The sequence below is a fragment of the Triturus cristatus genome, chromosome 3_1 (assembly GCF_964204655.1).
Source record: "Triturus cristatus chromosome 3_1, aTriCri1.1, whole genome shotgun sequence".
Lineage (NCBI taxonomy): Eukaryota > Metazoa > Chordata > Amphibia > Caudata > Salamandridae > Triturus > Triturus cristatus.
The window spans coordinates 1,166,181,709-1,166,200,276 of NC_140583.1; the positions used below are offsets into that span (position 1 = coordinate 1,166,181,709).

The following is an 18,568-nucleotide window of genomic DNA, read 5'->3' on the forward strand; positions in this document are numbered from 1 at the left end:
TGGCCATGTTTTGCAAGGATTCACAGCTGACCGACTGCTGTCCTGGGTGGTGGGTGCCTACAACAAAAGCCATCCTCTTCACTCTGTGTACGACGGGACGGGTACAAAAACACTGTAGAAAGTGATGGGCGGAAAGTAACAGTTTAACAAGAAGTGCTGCGGACCGGACGCAGAACAGGAGGGGACGGACCGCGCATCGCGCACTTAACATGAGCGTGTCTGAAAGAGATGCCGTGAGCGTGCACATGGGCTGTCAGGGCGCTAGCTGAAAGAGGTGCCGGGCGCTAGCTGGAAGAGGCACCATGAGCGTGCACATCGGCTGTCTGAAAGAGACGCCGTGAGCATGCACATGGGCTGTCCGGGCGCTGTGAGCGTGCACATCCCTGTCCCCCTTCGGCCACCAAACCGACGACTATAGGTCTCGCCAAGGCGAACAGCACATGCCCTGCGTCGCTAGGCGAGACCTAAAAACGATTGCTGGGACCCCATCGAGGCCTGGTGTCCGTCCCCCAGCACTCTCCTGAATGGCCTGGATAACTTGTTTGTTAGTAATTTTCAGGGGAGGGGGCCTCCTTACACAACGCTCCAGGTCAAAACCACCCAAGGTCTTCCCATTATTGCTAAAGATCCCTGTAAAATGTGTCACCCATTTATCTGAAGAGATAAAAGAGCAAAACTCTTGGATGTCGTTTTTCAAAAAGGGTGCATTTAATGTATCCCAGAAAAGTTTGTTATTCATAGTTTTTACAGAAATAGACAGATTTTCGCACGCTTCTGCCTGTAATTTCTTTTTCCGGGCAGCTATGGCCAATTTATACTCACTTCGAACGGATTTGGTAATTGTTATATCTCTCGGTGATCTAGACAATGCATACTTTAACACTTGTAATGCTTTGGTGCAGGTACTATTGAACCATCCCTTTTTATTATTACCCTGTGTACCTACCTGCCTGGTTAAAAGTGATTTAATAGATAATGTAATACAGTTGAATTTTGCTATCACTATATTTGGAGTAATCTCATCCTGAAGAGAATAGGCTATTTCTTGATGGTTAGACACTATTATTTGCGCATAGTCAAGCATGGGTCAACACCTGTCCACTTAATTTGAACGTCATTAGTCCTAAAAGGGCTGATAAAATTGACTACGTCATATACATCACTCCTTTGACCCCAGAAGAAGAACGATAGAGTGCGTAAATTGTGGTCACTAAATATGGAGGGAACAACGCTAGGGTTGCCACACCTGCAGACGCTAATATATGGTCAATGGTGGAGTGTGTATTTCTCCCTGTAAAGGTTGGCAGTAAGTCCCCTTTGGTTCCACGCCCCCTCTGAGTAGATGGAAATCATATTTGGGGATCATCCATTTTGGGCTTCTCCATACTCATGACCAATGTGGTCATTTCCCTCTCCATCCACATAAATGTGGCTGCATGCCTGGTTGTTAGGTACACCACATGCCTGTATAATAAAGTCTCCTCCCCATAGCAACCCATAGAGCAAATTGGGGCTAAGAATGTTTCAAGGGCACGGTCAAAAGCTGAAACCACATTAGAATGTGTGGAATCAAAAATGTTGTTCTAAAAATTTACAACCACCAGATCTTTCCCTCGTTTTTTACTAAGCCACAATAGCTGTGCATAGGGACCCACTGATCTATGGAGGATGTGAAGGAAGGCAACGTAGGGAGGGTGCTACGCTTGCTTAAAGACACCATGGCTTTCTGGGGGGGCTTCCCCTCTCTGCGATGGGCTGCTTCTCACATCTTAAAATGGTGGCTCTTCCTCGACTGCTTTACTTCTTTGTAAAACTACAGATCTGGATATCAACTGCTTGGTTCCGAGAGTTGGACTCCTGCTTGTCGGCCTTCATATGGGGGACAGGACACAGACGGGAAGCCCTTAATACTTTAAAGAGGCCCAGGTTGGGGGGAGGCCTGGCGGTACCTGACATGAATGCCTAGTACTTAGCAGGACAACTGCAGAGGCTCACACAGTGGGTGGCAGGCAGCAGGGAGCCGGACAGGGGGGTGCCACCTTTCACCCCAGACGGTGTGTTCCGAACTCTAGTCCGGACAGCCAGACCTCAACAGATCCGCAGCAATGAACATAGAGGAATAAATCGCTGCTGGGGCAGATGCCTGCAGAAAACCAGAACAAAGCGCCCTTATTCACCGGAGATGGCGCTGTCGCTGTTGGAAGCCCTTCCCCGTGGAGGACAGTGGTGGGGTTTGGATGATTGGGACAAGCAGGAGCGACGAAGGTGGGGGATCTCTTACGGGACGGGAAGCTTCTCTCCTTTGCGGACTTCAGCAATGACTTGGACATACCACAGGGGCATTTCCTACTATATGGGGCGCTCACGGGGGCCATGAGACGACATTGGGGAACGGGGATGATGGAACGGCTGCGTCACGCCACTTGCGAATACATAAGCTTGGCGGGGGCACTATCAAGGCCGTAGCGTGCCTCTACAGAGCCATAGGTTGAGACTCCATACAACCGCTGGACAGACTAAGACACAAATGGGGTGACAACATTGACAGGCCACTAGACGACAAGGACTGTGCCAACATTTTAGAACGGACCACCAAAGTATCTTGAAATGCCCGGTTTAGCCTGATAAGTCTCTATATACTCCACCAAGCTTATATAACCCCAGAACGTATCAACTGCTATTTTGACTGCGCAGACGCTCGATGCCCGAGGTGTAATGCGCAGCGGGCGACTTTTACTCGTATGGTGTTGAGCTGCACCTCCTTAACGCAATACTGGCAGGAAGTTACACAGGAGACAGCGAGGGTAACGGAGAGGGTGGTCCCCTGCACACCTGCCCACGTATTGCTCAATCTGTTCCCACACACTGCCAAAACCAAGACTACAGATAAGTCTCAGGACCTGGCATTTATCCTGTCGAAATAAGAAATAACTAGTAGCTGGAAGAAACCGGAGGGCCCCAACGTGCACAGATGGAAACAAGAGCTGGGGAAATGGGCTGAATGTGAGGGCAGGGTCCTGCTTAGGAATGCACGGCGAGGAGTGGGCAAGCCGGAACGAGCTCAGGCATGGGAGGGGCTGATGGGAGACTTAACAAGAGATGATGAGGCTCCGGAGGCTTCCACCCCAGAGAGACCCCCACACATAGAGAACCCCCAGGGACCAGATTAGGACAGAAAACACAGTAGAGTCAGAGTGATGAGAACATTAGATGGCATCGACACACATAGGAGAGGATGGAGGTGCGACGGAGGGCCCCGGAGCAGCACCATTACACACACCTCGAGCGCAAGAGAGTTTAATAACCGAGCCCAATAACAGTAGTGGGGAGACAGCAGTGCAGGGTGGGAGGGGGGGAGGCCTAGTTACTTGTTGGGGAGGGGGGAATTTTCTCGTATGTATGCCAAACCGATATCAGATCGCAGGTGTGAATGTTACAGTCAAACATGTGAGGACGGGACCCAGCAGGGGCAACAACTGATGCAATTACTTGGTCGTGTTTTTTTTCCTGTACATTGATACCCTGAAAGTGGGTAGGATATATGACATGTAAAAGGCAATACCTTTTTTTTACAAAAATAGGGTCCCACTGATGTAACTTTTTTGACCCTGGTAGAAGTTTTATTAGAGACAAGTATCTGTAGTCCCCCTTTTGCCCGCCCTGCCCGTAACCCAATGGCAGCTAAAAAGTGTGAGGAATAACCCTCTACATGTACAGAATATATACACTAAGTTTCTTGAAGGCATATGATGTCATAGCTAGATATAGTATTGACCCAGTCAATGTTCCCAACCTTGTTTAGTAGCCCATTCACGTTCCAGGGTACAAACTCAAACTCTACCATGGGGGGTTGTCCAACAGGCTCAGTATCTATTACGCTTGTGGGTATGATAATAACTCTAAGGGCAATCTTTATCGGATACCTCAGCAACCACAGCTTAGGCTAGCCCACCGATAGCAGGTGCCTCCATGGTGTAGAAGCAGTCATTTGGCGATAGCCGGTTTAACATTGTGGGGACCCCTCTCTGATCACTCCTGGGAACCCCAGCATGACCTTGTTCAAAGCTAAGTCAGTCATTATCGTTTAATCTGCTCAGTGTCTCGTTTCTATTGGGCATTGCAAAATCCAGATCATGTTGCAGGAGCAAGCATGTAGTATGCCTCTGTCTTTGTGGGTTTGGTAGGTCCCTTGAGCATTGCTCCAAGCCCTTCAGGTGGCGGTAGAAATAACCTAGTGGAAGTATACCCATGGCTTGTCTGTCTATGGTTGGTACCCCTATCAATTTATGAATGCTACTGGCAGTTCTCCGGCTTCTGAAATTAATTATAACACAGTCACACAGGTGTTTTTTCCAGTGGCCCAATCCTCCCCACTCTTCTTGTAAACAGGATTTAATTTGCTCTGTTCGGGGAGAATAGATGTCTAGAACTAAGCCAGTGGACCCTCTTGTTTTTCAGATATTCCATGGTTTCCTTGACTCCTGACTTTAGTGGGGGGACATTAACTAATACTGCCACATATGGGCAAATGATTGGTGGCAAATTAATGGTAACAAGCTCTTATACAGGCACATTAATACTGGGAGTGTGCGTATTTAAGTTTCCCTGATTTAGGTTTGGAGCGTTTGTCCTGGTAGATTTACTAATAGACTCCTGTATGTTTCTGCTCATCATCCCCTCTTGGCTCGTATAACTCAGAGACTCAGAGTGAGTGGGTATACATCCTATGTGGCTACTTATACCAGTGGCTACTATTCGGGCCCCTTGGTCCAATGGCATTTTAACCCGATCAATAGCCATTTTTAAACCCTCCTCCACCTTATCCAGTCTTTCTATGAGGGGGCTTAATAAGCTACAAATAACGGTTGTTAATTTATCCCAGAATAGTGTCCATGTCTGATTGTCCATGGGTTTAGAGCTAGTTCCTTGTTGAGCCCCCCCCCAGGAGATCAGTTCATCTGGGGATCTTAAAGTAGCAGTTATTTTGTGCTGTGTCTTCCTTTTCCATCTTGCTGCGGGTTGACAGGCAATGTTCATTATTTTAGCTGCTCATGGAGTTACTGATCCTAGGGCAGCGGAAGTAGAGGCCTGGTTTGGGGTAGTTAGTGATAATGGTTGCCCCAGAGCTTAACTTGGACAATCTACGCTCTGAGTATCATATTCCCTGCCTCTACTAGGCATCCCACTGGTAGATGGTACACATTGGGCCTCTCCCGTACGGCCATTCGTAGTGAGGGACATACGCCGTTCTGCCAAGTCAATTTCTTTGGGTAAGGCCCCAACTGCGCGGGGGTGCTATTTTGCTCGATCGATAGCTCCCCCCCCCCCCACCATTTGTTTGTCCATATTGCTATTTGGACTTTTTGGACTTTGAGATAGTCAAATACACAAAAAAGGAGGAGGAAAACAAACTTACCCTGTACTCGTCCCCGCAGATGGGCCCGTCCTTGGCCCCGGCGTGGCCGGGAGCTGCCTGGGCACCCCCGCGCATCCTGCGCTGCCATAGCCCGAGGCTATTTTTCTTTCTGCTTTGGCACCTCCTGGTGCAGAGGATGACTGGTATTGGAGTCCCCAGGCCCCAGAAACTGCAGGTTAGTGCAGGAAGTGCTAGTCCGTGACGGCTCCTGCGCTGCGGGAGCCCCAGGCTGCTTTTTTTCCGCGTTGGGGTCTCCTGGAACAGAGGATGACAGAGATTGGAGTCCCCAGGCCCCAGAAACTGCAGGTAGTGCAGGAAGTGCTGGCGCTAGTCCATGGCGGCTCACTTTTGACCAACATTTCTGAACCATGTCTGAATTAGTAATGAGAATGGACTTTACTTGTGTGCTGCAAATATAATCTGTTCAAGGCTTGTAAACAGGTTTTTCTATTTAACTGGAAACCTGCTGAGCTCTTGTTTCTGCTTTCAGGGAATCTTTAACCTACATTGCATCTTTATGAAAATAAGGTATATATTGCTCTTCAACCACATAGCGCTCTACATTGTCCTCTACTAATGGCTGCAGTAGCACAATTTTCTAGCATTTCATTTTCTCCTTAACCCCTTCCATGCTCATGATGGAATGGTTCTGTCATGAGCATCAGTGCAAGTTTGCTCATGACGGAACCATTCCGTCATTAGCATACTTTAAACAAATCCCTCTGCTGTTAACAGCAGACGGATTTCCCCTTTTTTGTACTTTGGAAGGTGGGGAAGAGCTTCCCCAACCTCCCAAAGCATGAATTGGATTTTCATTGTAATGAGGATCACGTGCATGGCCGCTGTCGTCATTACAATGAAATCGAAACTGAAACTTAGTTTCAGTTTCACAGTTTTGGTGCTTGTGGGGCTAGCAGGGGATTCTGGGTAACTGAACCTGGTGATAGCCAGACAAATCACTCCATCCTGGGTTCCCCTTGGTGTTTAGTCTTCAAAATGTATATGTTTGCTAGGTTTCCCTAGGTGCCGGCAGAGCTAGTGTTCAAAATCTACAGCTAGGCACTTTGCAAAAAAAGGGTCAGTTTTCACTGTGAAAAGGTCAAAGTCAAGTAAAATGGTCTTTATTCGGATAAAAGATATCCATAAAAGTACAAATCATCACCACCAATAAGATATAAAATACAATCATAAAAAACATAAAAACAATCATAAAAAAACAATCGATTTCATGACAATATTATTAATGACCTAGACAAAAGTGCAAAAGTGACATTAGGTACAAATGGGATCAATGTGCATAACAATAAACATCATCAACTATCACATTTTGTGCAAACGAGCAATCCAAGAATGAGTTATAATGTCTTTTTGACACAAATTATCATCACTAAATAAAGGCAGATGAAACTTGACCAGGTGATCTTATCGGTGTCAAAAAGGTTGTGCAAACTAGCAATAAAGTGCTAACAATTTCCATATAAACACTATTCATATAACAGCCAAACTATATCGATGCACAGATGAGTAAACTATAAGCGATAAGTTGGATAATCAAAGACATCAAATAGAATACAATCTATAAGATATCCATCGATCTCCGTGAACGTACCGCAGATTGCAAAAATGAGCTTACTCTGAGAATCATCGCGTCGCTTCCTAACCGCAATATTTCATTATATGCCATTTTGTGATCAGTGGTGGCATATGACTTAAAATGGGGAATCAAATACAGTTTAGTATATCTAATATAAAAATTACAAAAAAGCAGAAAATGTAAAGTTGTTTGTTTTTGTCCATTTCCACATGGGCAGGGCAAGTGCTCTAGATTTTGGTTAAAACCAAGTGGGAAGCAGAGTGAATATTTTATGCTCCCGTCCCTAAGGCGAAAGAGCAGGCTCCTATTCCTGTGAAAAGGTGGTGTGTCCACGTTGCGTTTTGGGCCGTTTACTGACGCGGGCACTAGGCCTACCCACACAAGTGAGGTACCATTTTTCTCCGAAGACTGTGGGTAGAAGTTTGTGGATCCACGCAGATTCCTGAACGTTCCACCACAGAAATGTGAGGAAAATGTGTTTTTTTTTACAAAGTCTGAAGTTTGCAGGGGCTGCTGGGTAACAGAACCTGGTGAGAGCCAGACAAGTCACCCCATCCAAGATTCCTATTGGTTTGCTAGGTTTCTCAAGGTGCCAGCAGAGCTAGGGTTCAAAATCTCCAGCTAGGCACTTTGCAAAAAAAGGGTCAGTTTTCACTGAGAAAATGTGGTATGTCCAGATTGCGTTTTGGGCCGTTTCCTGTTGCAGGCACTAGGCCTACCCACACAAGTGAGGTACCATTTTTCTCGAAAGGCTTGGGGAAATGCAGGATTGTGAAATTTTGTGGATCCACGCAGATTCCAGAACTTTCCACCACAGAAATGCGAGGAAAATGTGTTGTTTTTTTCAAAGTTTTAGGTTTGCAGGGGATTCTGGGTAACAGAACCTGATGAGAGCCAGACAAGTCACCCCATTGTGGTTTCCCCTAGGTGTCTAGTTTTAAAAAATGTAAAGGTTTGCTAGGTTTCCCTAGGTGCCGGCAGAGCTAGGATTCAAAATCTACAGCTATGCACTTTGCAAAAAAAGGGTTCGTTTTCACTGTGGGAAATGTGGTGTGTCCACTTTGCGTTACGGGCCATTTCCTGTCACGGGCACTACACCTACCCACACAAGTGAGGTACCATTTTTATCGGAGACTTAGGGGAACACAGAATTATAGAGCAACTAGTATTAACTATTGACTTTCAATGCATTTCTGCCTTCCAAATGTAAGACAATGTGTAAAAAATAAGTCACTTTGAAAAATGTCCTATGATTCACATGCTGGTATGGGTGCTCACAATAGCTACTGTTTTTAAACTCTATATTTTGTTCCCATTTCAGAAATACATAGGTGCCTTTCATTCCGATTTTTCCCTGTTTATATTATCCCAAATTAATTGTTATATACTCTGTACACAATAAAAAACCATTGCAAGACGCTGCTCAGTTATTGGCTCTGGGTTCCTCGGGTTCTTGATGAACCTACAAGTCCTATATATCCCCACAACCAGAAGGATCCAGCGGATGTAACAGTATATTTCTTTCAAACATCTGTCATACTTAGAAGAAGTTACAGGTGAAAACGTTGGCAGAAATGGCTGTTTTTTGTAACTCATTTTCAGTTTTTCCTATATACAATTGTTAGTTTATATAAGAAAACCTTAAAGGATCTACACGAATGACCCCTTGCTGAATTCAGAATTTTTACGACTTTTCAGAAATGTATAACTTTTCAAGATCCATCATGCTTTCTTACCCATTTTTACCATTAACTGGAAAGAAGTTGAAAGCACAAAAAATAACGAAAATAGGCTATGTACCAGCAAAATGGCAAAACTGTGTAAAAAATTTGGGTTTTCTGACAAAAGTCTGTCAGTCCCTGAAAGCTGGGAAGATTGTGATTTCAGCACCAGAAACCCTTTGTTGATACTATTTGCAGGGAAAAAAACTGACGCTTTCATCTGCAGCCCTTTTTTCCCATTTTTCCACATAAAAAAGAAATTTAGCTGTATTTTGCCTAATTTCTGGGTCCCTTCCAGGAGTATCAAAAAACCTTGGGTACCTTTAAAATCCCCGTTGTGTTGAAAGAAAAGGATGCAAATTTGGTGTGGACACCTTATGTGGTCAAAAAGTTACAGGGGCCTAAACGCGAACTACCCCTAATAGCCCAAAAAGGCTTAGCACAGGCGGGGAAAAGGCCTAGCAGCGAAGGGGTTAACAGTTTGGGGATCTCCTAAGATCACCGTTATTCTGATGGTTCTGATTAGGCAAGCTTGGTAGATTAATTTGTTTCTGATCTCTTCCAATCAGTCCTGCACAGTAGCACCAAATTGTAACCTACTGTCCAATTTTCTTTCTAATTATAAAAAAGGGTACAACAATGTGATTGACCTATATGCATTAATAGGCCTCACAGATAATGACAGGCTTTCAGAACTTGGGGTGTGTTGAGAGAATCGTCCCTTCTCAATGGGCCCTCCATTTTTCTTTGGTTATTTTATCATACATATCCTTTCTTTTCCTCTGGAGGGGGAAATTAGAATTGGTCATACAAGGCTCAATAATTTCCAGATGGGATCATTGCTAATACAGGGATTTTGCAGAGAGGTAAATTTCCCTCCTATTAAAATGGTGTCCCTACTGCCATTAGGGTGAATATTTCCATTGTGAATTAAGGTTACATCTTCTGCAGCCATGCCGACAGACAGATCTGGTGACAAAGCTTTTGTCTGCCTCTGTACAATATAAATGCATTCCTCCACCATGTCTAGTTCCCTACCAATCCCCCCCCCATAACTGAAGTAAGATAGTTGATGATAGAAGGAGTAGTTTGAGGTGCTTCGTTAGAGCCTCCTTTCCCATTACAGCCTTTTCTCCTCCCTGTTTTAAATGTATGAAGAAATGCCCCCCCAAAAAGAGCTTAAAATCTATGACCAAAAGGGATGGCACCGCCAAGCCTTTTCTGGGCTCTGCGGGACGCAGATGGGCCTGGCTGGCTCTTGGCCTGATCGTCGCCCACACGCATCCTGTGTGCAAGCGGCCGCCGTGCACTTTGTAGCACTTCCCCTGCTCCTTTGGGGCAGGGGATTGTGTATAATTCTGTCTTAGCAGGTCAACAAGTCACTAGTGCAGCCGTGAAGCATCTGCATTCTTTCATTCACATTTATGTTTTGATTTTATCAACAAGGGGAAAAAAATGAGGAACTTTGACTCAGAATTTAGTCTAATAATTGTACGGCTTTTATACAGTTATAAGTCTACTTGTTGGTGGACTCTGCTCTGCATTAAAGCTGGAGGTGCATGTGTCCAAATGTTTCATACAAACAAAGATCAGGACAGTAACAAATAAGCCTTTGGATAGTAATCGAATGCCATCAACAACATAATCCTACATAGACTTTAAAAAGACCTGAATACCAGCATGACCTAACTCTTCCTTATAAAGTGGCCCATAAACCTTGAGGTCAATGTGGATTGTGTTCTGTTTTTTCACAAAATGTTGCAGCCCTTACAACTTATTCTCTATTACATTAACACAGGAGCATACTAATGATGCATGTACATTTCATACATATATTATATACATATATTTTCTATTTCAAAGAGTATATGAGTATCTGGGAAGTAGAGCACTTCCCTGTATATGAAATAGGCACTAAAGAGGTAGGATCACAAGATTATGGCAAGGGAACCTTGAAGAACACCTCATATATAATGCACTCTATCTTGGCAATAGAATGTAACTAAGTGACTGTAACCAAATATAGAAAAACAAAATCATATTGTTCTGGTTCTTCACACCTCAATAAATTAATAAAGTTGCTCTTACATATAACACTTGGTTGGAAAAGCATTGCTCACTTATTCAAACTAGATCACTTGGCCTGCTGCATTATCCTCCTGCTCTCCCCATACCCTCACTCAAAACAGATCCATGCCTTCCACAAATATCAGTTGCATAAAGGGCGAGGTACCTGCGAGATAGAGAACCAGGTATTACACACAATGGCATTCCTCTGCAATTAAGGTCAGTCTTCCATTGGTAATTTACTCTAAAGATGGGTGCAGAGATTAGAATATTCACATTATGATGACTTACCTTGTTGTGCAGGGACTGATGTGGGAAGTGCCATGCATTTCAGACTTCAGGTTTGCATTTTCTAAGAGTGGAAGGCGTGCAGATTGATTTTTTTTTAAAATTCTTCCCAGTTTTCCGTTATTGCTGAATATGTTTAGAATAAGCTTTCCCAGATGAAACCAATCAATATCTCATGTCGAATAACTTGCTTGACATCTTCAGATCTGGCTTTTAATCATCACTTCACAGCACTGACATTGTGCCACACATCTACTCATACCAGACTGATTCAAATATTGAGGCACAGAATGACCCCAAGTTTGATTGAGTACAGACATTTGTATTAGATCATTTTTCTCATCGAGCAGTCGCTTTCTTTCCATTTGTGTTCACCACTGGCATTTCTCTCTCCGATACTTTTCAATGAGTATATTTTGCTTTTTGGGAGTTCAATATTTTGCTTTATGGGGAGTTAATTTGATTTTTCGCTTGGTCATTCATGAAGTGTGAAAGTAAAACCCCACTCAGTTTCAGAGTCAAGAGATCTCATAATATCTGCTCCTGACTTGATGTATTCAGGCCTCTGAAAATTACCTTTGTGTAATGTGCTGTGCCAGAGTAAGTTGGAGATAGAGTACAGTGTATTTTGGTGGGAATGAGGGAAAGGTTGGTTGAGACAATGACGCTTTTCTTGGACCATGATACACTTCACCTAAAGCTAAATCCCTGTTGGTAATCTTTGATTTCCCTGTGATGTTTTTCCACAAAAATGGCAGTTTGTGCTTCTTACCACTTCAAGATTTCGCTTTGCTTAGCAGTCTGGCTGTTCAGAATATATTTTGGAATTTCATTTATATTTGGCCATTGTGCTGCTGATGGAAGTGCATTCACCTTGTTCGGAATGCTATGATCAAGGCAGTGGGAACATCTTTCTGCTTCTTTAAGAACTTGCCTAGGTGAGGTTTGGACCAAATACTTAACTATTTTACGAGGTGCTCTATCCTAGTCAGCCAATCTATGTATCAAGAAGGTATTAGTTTCAATAGTAGCAAAATGTGCCCATCTTTCCTCCTGACAGCTGTTCAGGATGAGCTCAAAGCCTTTGTCTTCAGCCAACCGTTCCTTCTCTCCAGCTGACATCAAGCCCTACCACCCACCCTAAAGCAGTATTGTCAAGGTCTGAAACAAAAGACTCCAAACATCATTAAATCAAGCCTCAGACATCCAGCAGTCATCCAGGCTAATACTGAGAAGTCTTGCTCTTTACCCTACCCCTACTTCCAAACAATATGATTCTCTTTCTCTTGTTAAAGAAACAACTCCTAGGCCATGCCAATCTCTATTTATATTATTCTTTGCTGATCGGTCATTAAAAAGGGCTCTGTTGCCACTTCAAGCTGGGTCTACAACTAAACACTAGACAGATTCTCACAAATAAAATATAATTGATAAATGTAAAAATCGAAGATCTAATTTTTTCGGTCTATGATAACAGCAAGCTTTGACTTACCCATTGTTAGCAATTCTTTGAGATATACAAAGAATGAGCTTTGGCTCCACCCAGAGGAGAATTTCTCTCTTACCTCATACTATTGGCCGGTTGGTGGATCATTTGGTCTCCTACGGAGGTCCCGTATTGCAAAGCACAAGAGACTATTTTTTATTTGAGAAAACCAGTCCATCATCACGTTCAGTTCTGTATCTCATGTTTTTATAGTATGCAGAAAACAATCCTCTTTTGCATTTGTTTTCTGTAGGGTTTTTTAACATTGTTACCTACAGCCATACCACCCTGAAAGCACCTGATCTAATCTGATCTCTGTAGTTAAGCAGGGTCGGGCCTGGTTAGTAACTGGATGGGAGACTGCCTGGGGATACCAGGAGCTGTCACCACCATCTAGACCACCACCATTAGTGCAACCTTTATCACCACCACAACATATATTCTTCATGCCTTAGCCTTGCAGAAAAAGCCAGACCTTTTAGCTTTGCTTGTTTCCCATCCTGCCCTGCTCACTAGTTTGTTTGGGTCGGATTGGGTGATGTGTGTGATATTTTCCCTTATGTGTCTGTGCACTTGTGTATGTGTGTGCGCATGTTTGCACACATACATTTTGAGTGTGTGTCCTTAAATTCATAGTTCACAGAGTCTTGAATACCAATGTTTTCTAAATAAATTAAACTCAATGTATACATTGTCAATATTTTGCAATGGTAATGTGTTTCTGATTAATTAGCTTGCATTATGTGACATTTGATTATTTGTTTATCTTTAAACTGATTGCCATATATAGCTTGTCTGGCCGTAGTTTTTCTAAATATGGGTTCAATGGAGCTGTACCCTAATGTACAATGGAATTGTAATGTAACTATGATGTACAGTCTACATCAGTGGAATTAATAATTACAAGTTGTCATGAGTATGAAACGTTTGTTTTCTCTTAGTACGTGCACACACTTCCATGTAGGTGAACGTGTATCAGTAACTTGTTCCTTGTAATAATAAGTAAATAAAATAAAGAACGCTCTGGAATTAAAGATGGTTCACGGACAACGAAGAAAAGCTATCCAACCGGTGCATGGATTTTTTAAAAGGTTGCTGGGGCTGACTGAAGGCTGTACACGTTCAGCCGCTGGTGATTTCCAGGCCCTGAAGCAGAGTGGGCAGGAGTTATACAACTCATCTAATGGGTTTGTTCCAAGTGGTTGCCAAGAGGGTGTAATGACCTACCCTGAAATGTGTTTGGCGTGAAGCTCCAGGTTTTTTAAAGGCATCTTGGAGTCGCTGTGTCGCAGGGTCACTGGGCTGGCAGACTTTTAGCATGAGAGGAATGTGAGAAGCGTTTTGACTGGAAATACATCTGCCATATCGAGAGCCAAAAAATGTTGAGGGTTTCTATAGACCTAACTCGTGAAAAATGCCCTTCTAGGTGTAAGATTGTCTCGGAGTCAGGCAAATAAGCAGGGATGGAAACAGCTGGTTGATTTATATTTTCGACTAATGGGTGTCTTGTTATGTAGGAGCCACATTACATGTATCTATATATGCATGCATTGGGGACTATATTAAACAAGCATTGGCATAGCCAATAGGTCTCGCTTTTGGGACCTTATAAGTATTTAGTTATGCAGCACAATATCTTTGGTGCAACAAAATCAACTGTTGCATGGCTAAACACTTATAAGGTTTCAAAGGCGAGACCTATTGGCTATGCCAATGCTTGTTACTGTATATTGAACGAAAAAACAAGCTTTGGTGTCCTCATCTCTAAATTAGATATACAGTGTCTGATGTGACAGACTAAAAAGTCCCGATGTTGACAATTAAGTGCCAGTGCCAAGAATCAGAAACCACCGGCTTAAATTAAGCACTGGTTGGAACACAGTTCAGAAGCTAAGCTTTATGACCCAATTCTGAGCGTTGCAAAGTTGTCGAACGGGTCCATGCATTTCATTATCCTGAAACTGCGATATCTGCAGCGCATACATTAACTGAAAAAATCGTCAAGTTAACGCATGAAATGCATACAGCACGGCTCGGAGCCACAGTGAGGCAATTAAGGCTGTCCGTTTCAAGCGTTGTTGTCTACAGCTCATGTGCTAATTCAGAGGTTTTTTTCGAGTTCATTTATACACTGTGGGCTGCGCAATTTTGGAAAACACTGATTTGTCTGCACGGTGATCAGAAGAGGATCAAGATACCACACTAGGCAATAATATCGGAAGGATTTTTGCAGCCCCAGCAAATTTTAAAACATTGGACCATATTAGCTGTTTGTCAAAGCAATGTAGCATTCTTCATGGTGGCAGGGTTCATAGGCAGTCAAAATGCAGCCACTTAGTACTGCCTAATGGAAACCAGAGTTGTGATTTACAGGTGGTGGCTCAGAGCAGACCTGCGCATTTATTTTCAAGACTTGCACGTTCTAAAGCGCTTACACTTAACAAGGAATGTCGCCAAGCTAGCACCTCAGCTACAAAGTTCACAACTTGCAAACCGGAATAGCCAACACTGCTCCTTGTTTCGAAATATTGATGTCTGCTTTATTGTTTGCGCTTCAAACTGTCCAGTGTCTCAAAGCCAGCATTATCAACAAGATTACAATCATGGTTTAATATGGACAATGTATGATTAATGTGCTCTATACGTGATCTTTTAAATATTGTTCTTCTTTTAAAAAAAAAGAAGCCATACATGACCCAGGATGGTGGGTGTCTAGAAAAAGGAACAAAGAGGGGAGTGGAGAGGTACCACTCAGCGAGTGGTGGAGGTGGATACTTCCTCCCAGTCAAGCGTACATAAACATGGTGGGTGTTTAATCAGCAGCTGAGAAGTGCTTTGGTAAACAATACTATTTAATTTCTTCATAATTATGATACAACCAATATTCGTATTATTACAGCTTGATAGAAAGTTACAATACTTGTAAAAATACAAGCCATCCTCTGCATGATTTCAGTTCTTTACTTGTGTATCTTGACAGTGGAAAGCTTTAGCTTTTATCATCAGATATGTTTATTTATAGGAAGGAAATAAGTTAAAAGCGCTACCTCCCTGAAAGTGTTCGTTTGGTAGAATACTTTAAAAAAGCGAAATATGCCAACAACTAGTCATCTGGTTGGTTACCTTAGTATGATGACTGTGGATCTTTAAATACCACGTCAATATCTCCCAGATACTTAGGCACTTAATAGGCCGTGTAATTGCTAAATTTGCTGCAAGGAATCCACGGCACAAAACATATGGAAATGTCTGGCTCGCCAAATGTTGACAAATGAAGAACAGACAAGCGACCTGGTTCAAACACGATTTAGTGAACAAAAAGATGTTGTTCGAGCTCCAACGCCTCGGGGAAACATTTGTGGGAAATGTATACGCGCAAGAGATAATCCCTCACTTTAGTCATGCGGTATCTTTGTGTAGTGTTTACATCTTCTCTTCCATTTGCTAATACTTAGGAAGCTGCGCTAACCCGATAAATGCATTGTTTTCTTGCTCTCGAGCCGCTTCCCTGATTCAGGCTGCTGACTCAAACGATGTCACTTGATGAATTATACATGAAAGGGGAGAGGCGAAGCGAGCTACTTAAGAGTGTAGGAGGTTTACAGGGGTTAAAGCGATGCTACATTAACTGGAATTCTTCACATAACAAGCATTGGTCGCGCGGCCGTAAAAGTAACGCCGCACGGCCGTGAAAGCGAAAGTCATGCCGATCGCGGTGAAAGCAAAAGTGATCGCGATCGCAATGACACGCTCTGTGCAAAGCACACGAGGGATGCGCGTGCAGAAGTTAGAGGCTGAGCGTGGCGTGAGCGCTTATGCGCGTGACTGCAAGCTGGTCGCCGCTTTGGTAGCACTTCGAGAAACAGCTTACTAAATGTCTCGCCAGACCAGCGCATGCGCTGGCTCAGGCGAGACCTAAAAATCCAAGTGCACTTTGAACTTCTTCCTGCATGGAGAACTGACGTTATTTACAAGTGCAAGAAATTCCTCGAAGTTAAACTTGCACTCATAAATCGATTTACTTATATGCAGTATAACCCTCACTATTGTACAAAAATATGCATTGGTAAATCTTTATCTACCGTCACCCACTCACTCATAACCAGCAGACTAGACTACGGCAACGCCCTCTATGCCGGAATCTCTTTTAAGCAAACTCCAAACCATACAGAACGCCGCAGCTAGACTCGTCCTCGGAACTCCGCGTCACAAGCACATGACCCAACACCTACGAGGCCTCCACTGGCTCCCCGTTGAGAAGAGGGTCACCTTCAAACTCCTCACCCATGCCTACAAATCCCTCAACAACATCGGACCCAAATACCTCAACGAGAGACTATCCTTCCACGTGCCTAGGAGGAACCTCCGCTCCACCGACCTTACCCTGGCCGAGGTCCCCAGCATCCGCAGAAACAGAACAGGTGGGAGAGCTTTCTCCTACATCACAGCCAAGACCTGGACCATGCTCCCTGTGAACATCAGACACTCCCCGACCCTGCACACGTTCAGGAGGGACCTCAAGACCTGGCTCTTCGACTGATCCAGAGCCTCTCCACCTCCCGCCCCCCAGCACCTTGAGACCCTCACGGGTGAGTTGCGCGCTATGCAAACCCCTGATTGATTGATTGATTGATTGATCTAGTGATGAGGAATGAGCATCCCAGGATGGGAAGGTCTGGAAAGCTTGAAAGCACTCATGTGTTCAAAAGTTTCTAGGTGTTTCCTTCATTTTGTAATACTGAATACTGTTGAAGATTTCCTCCTGCCATGGACAGTACTAACTCCCCTGGCAGCAGTATTAACTGCACTCAGAACTCCCCAAACATAGTGTGGCACTCAAATGAACGTAAAAATGACAAAAAAGTAAGTAAATATGATGGGCTTTTCAAGTATACACAGAGGTGTGCAGTTCCTATTGTAGAAAAAGGTTGGAGGTGCCTGAGGGATCTAGTCGGGGGATCTGATCCTTCAGAAGCAAGGGCCCTTACACACCCCAAGGGGTGCCACGCTTCAGCATAGGGCAGCTGCTCGTTGGGCAGGCACTGCAGTGCCCAATGGCCCCGCAGGGGGCTCTTTGTCAGAGTTCCTTTGAGCTACCGTAGTGAAGTGTGAGGTGCTACGTGGAAGTGTTGTAAGTGAGAAGAGTGGTGGATTAAAAATAAAAATAAGTTGAGGTGTTAACAAAGCAAATGTTTAATGTATGGAACCCTCGGTTATGCTAAAAACAGGTATAGGCCAGAGTGCATATAATGATCCAAGTAGGCTCTAAATACAGGTGTAGATCAACATGTTTCTTGCCATTGATATGTCAAAAAAGATGATCAAGGCAATTTGTCAGGAACGTGAAAAGCGAAAAACTAAACTACTTAAGGGGAGGATGGTCAGAAGTACATGTGTTTACATAAAGCCATACCACACCGCAATGCATTAGAGTATATAGTATACCTTGATGCCATTGATAAGTAAACCGACCTGCGGGAGATAAAAAATAGAGGGAGAAAACAACAATAGTATTCAGCAACAGTACTTAGGTGTGACTCCATATGGGCTGCAGTGCATATCCAGCTGCGTGGTAATGATCAATGCCAGATGGGCATAACAGTGCAGACAATAATCAAAAAATCATCAATAATCACTGGAGGTGATAGATCAGACTTTATTGTCCGAAACATGAACATCATATACCCCCTTCAGCTTCATCTTAGAGTTTGCCACTTTAGCATTGAAACCGAACTTTTTTCATTTCAAGGAACAAATATACCATCAGACACAGGGGACCTCCATGGGCAGCAACTTTTCCCCAAGTCTAGCCTGCCTGTACGTACGCACATGGAACATAAAGGATACCATTGTACATACAAGACTATGAGCGGTGCAAAAACCCACCCAACAGCCATTGTGGGGCCTACCTTCTGTAACTTGGCACTACCCATGTGGCTCGTGCGGCGTGTGTGCCCTCACAAGACCCTCGAAAACAGTACAACTGGATGACCATA

The 18,568-nt window shown here is 43.8% G+C and overlaps 1 protein-coding gene and 1 pseudogene across 14 annotated transcripts in view; both read left to right on the top strand.

The window, feature by feature from the left end:
- The window catches only part of PKNOX2 (PBX/knotted 1 homeobox 2), a 3,737,380-nt gene that overhangs the window by 1,489,534 nt on the left and 2,229,278 nt on the right, over positions 1–18,568 (top strand). The gene's annotated exons all lie outside the window — the stretch shown is intronic.
- LOC146861719 (5S ribosomal RNA) lies at positions 12,843–12,961 on the top strand (annotated as a pseudogene).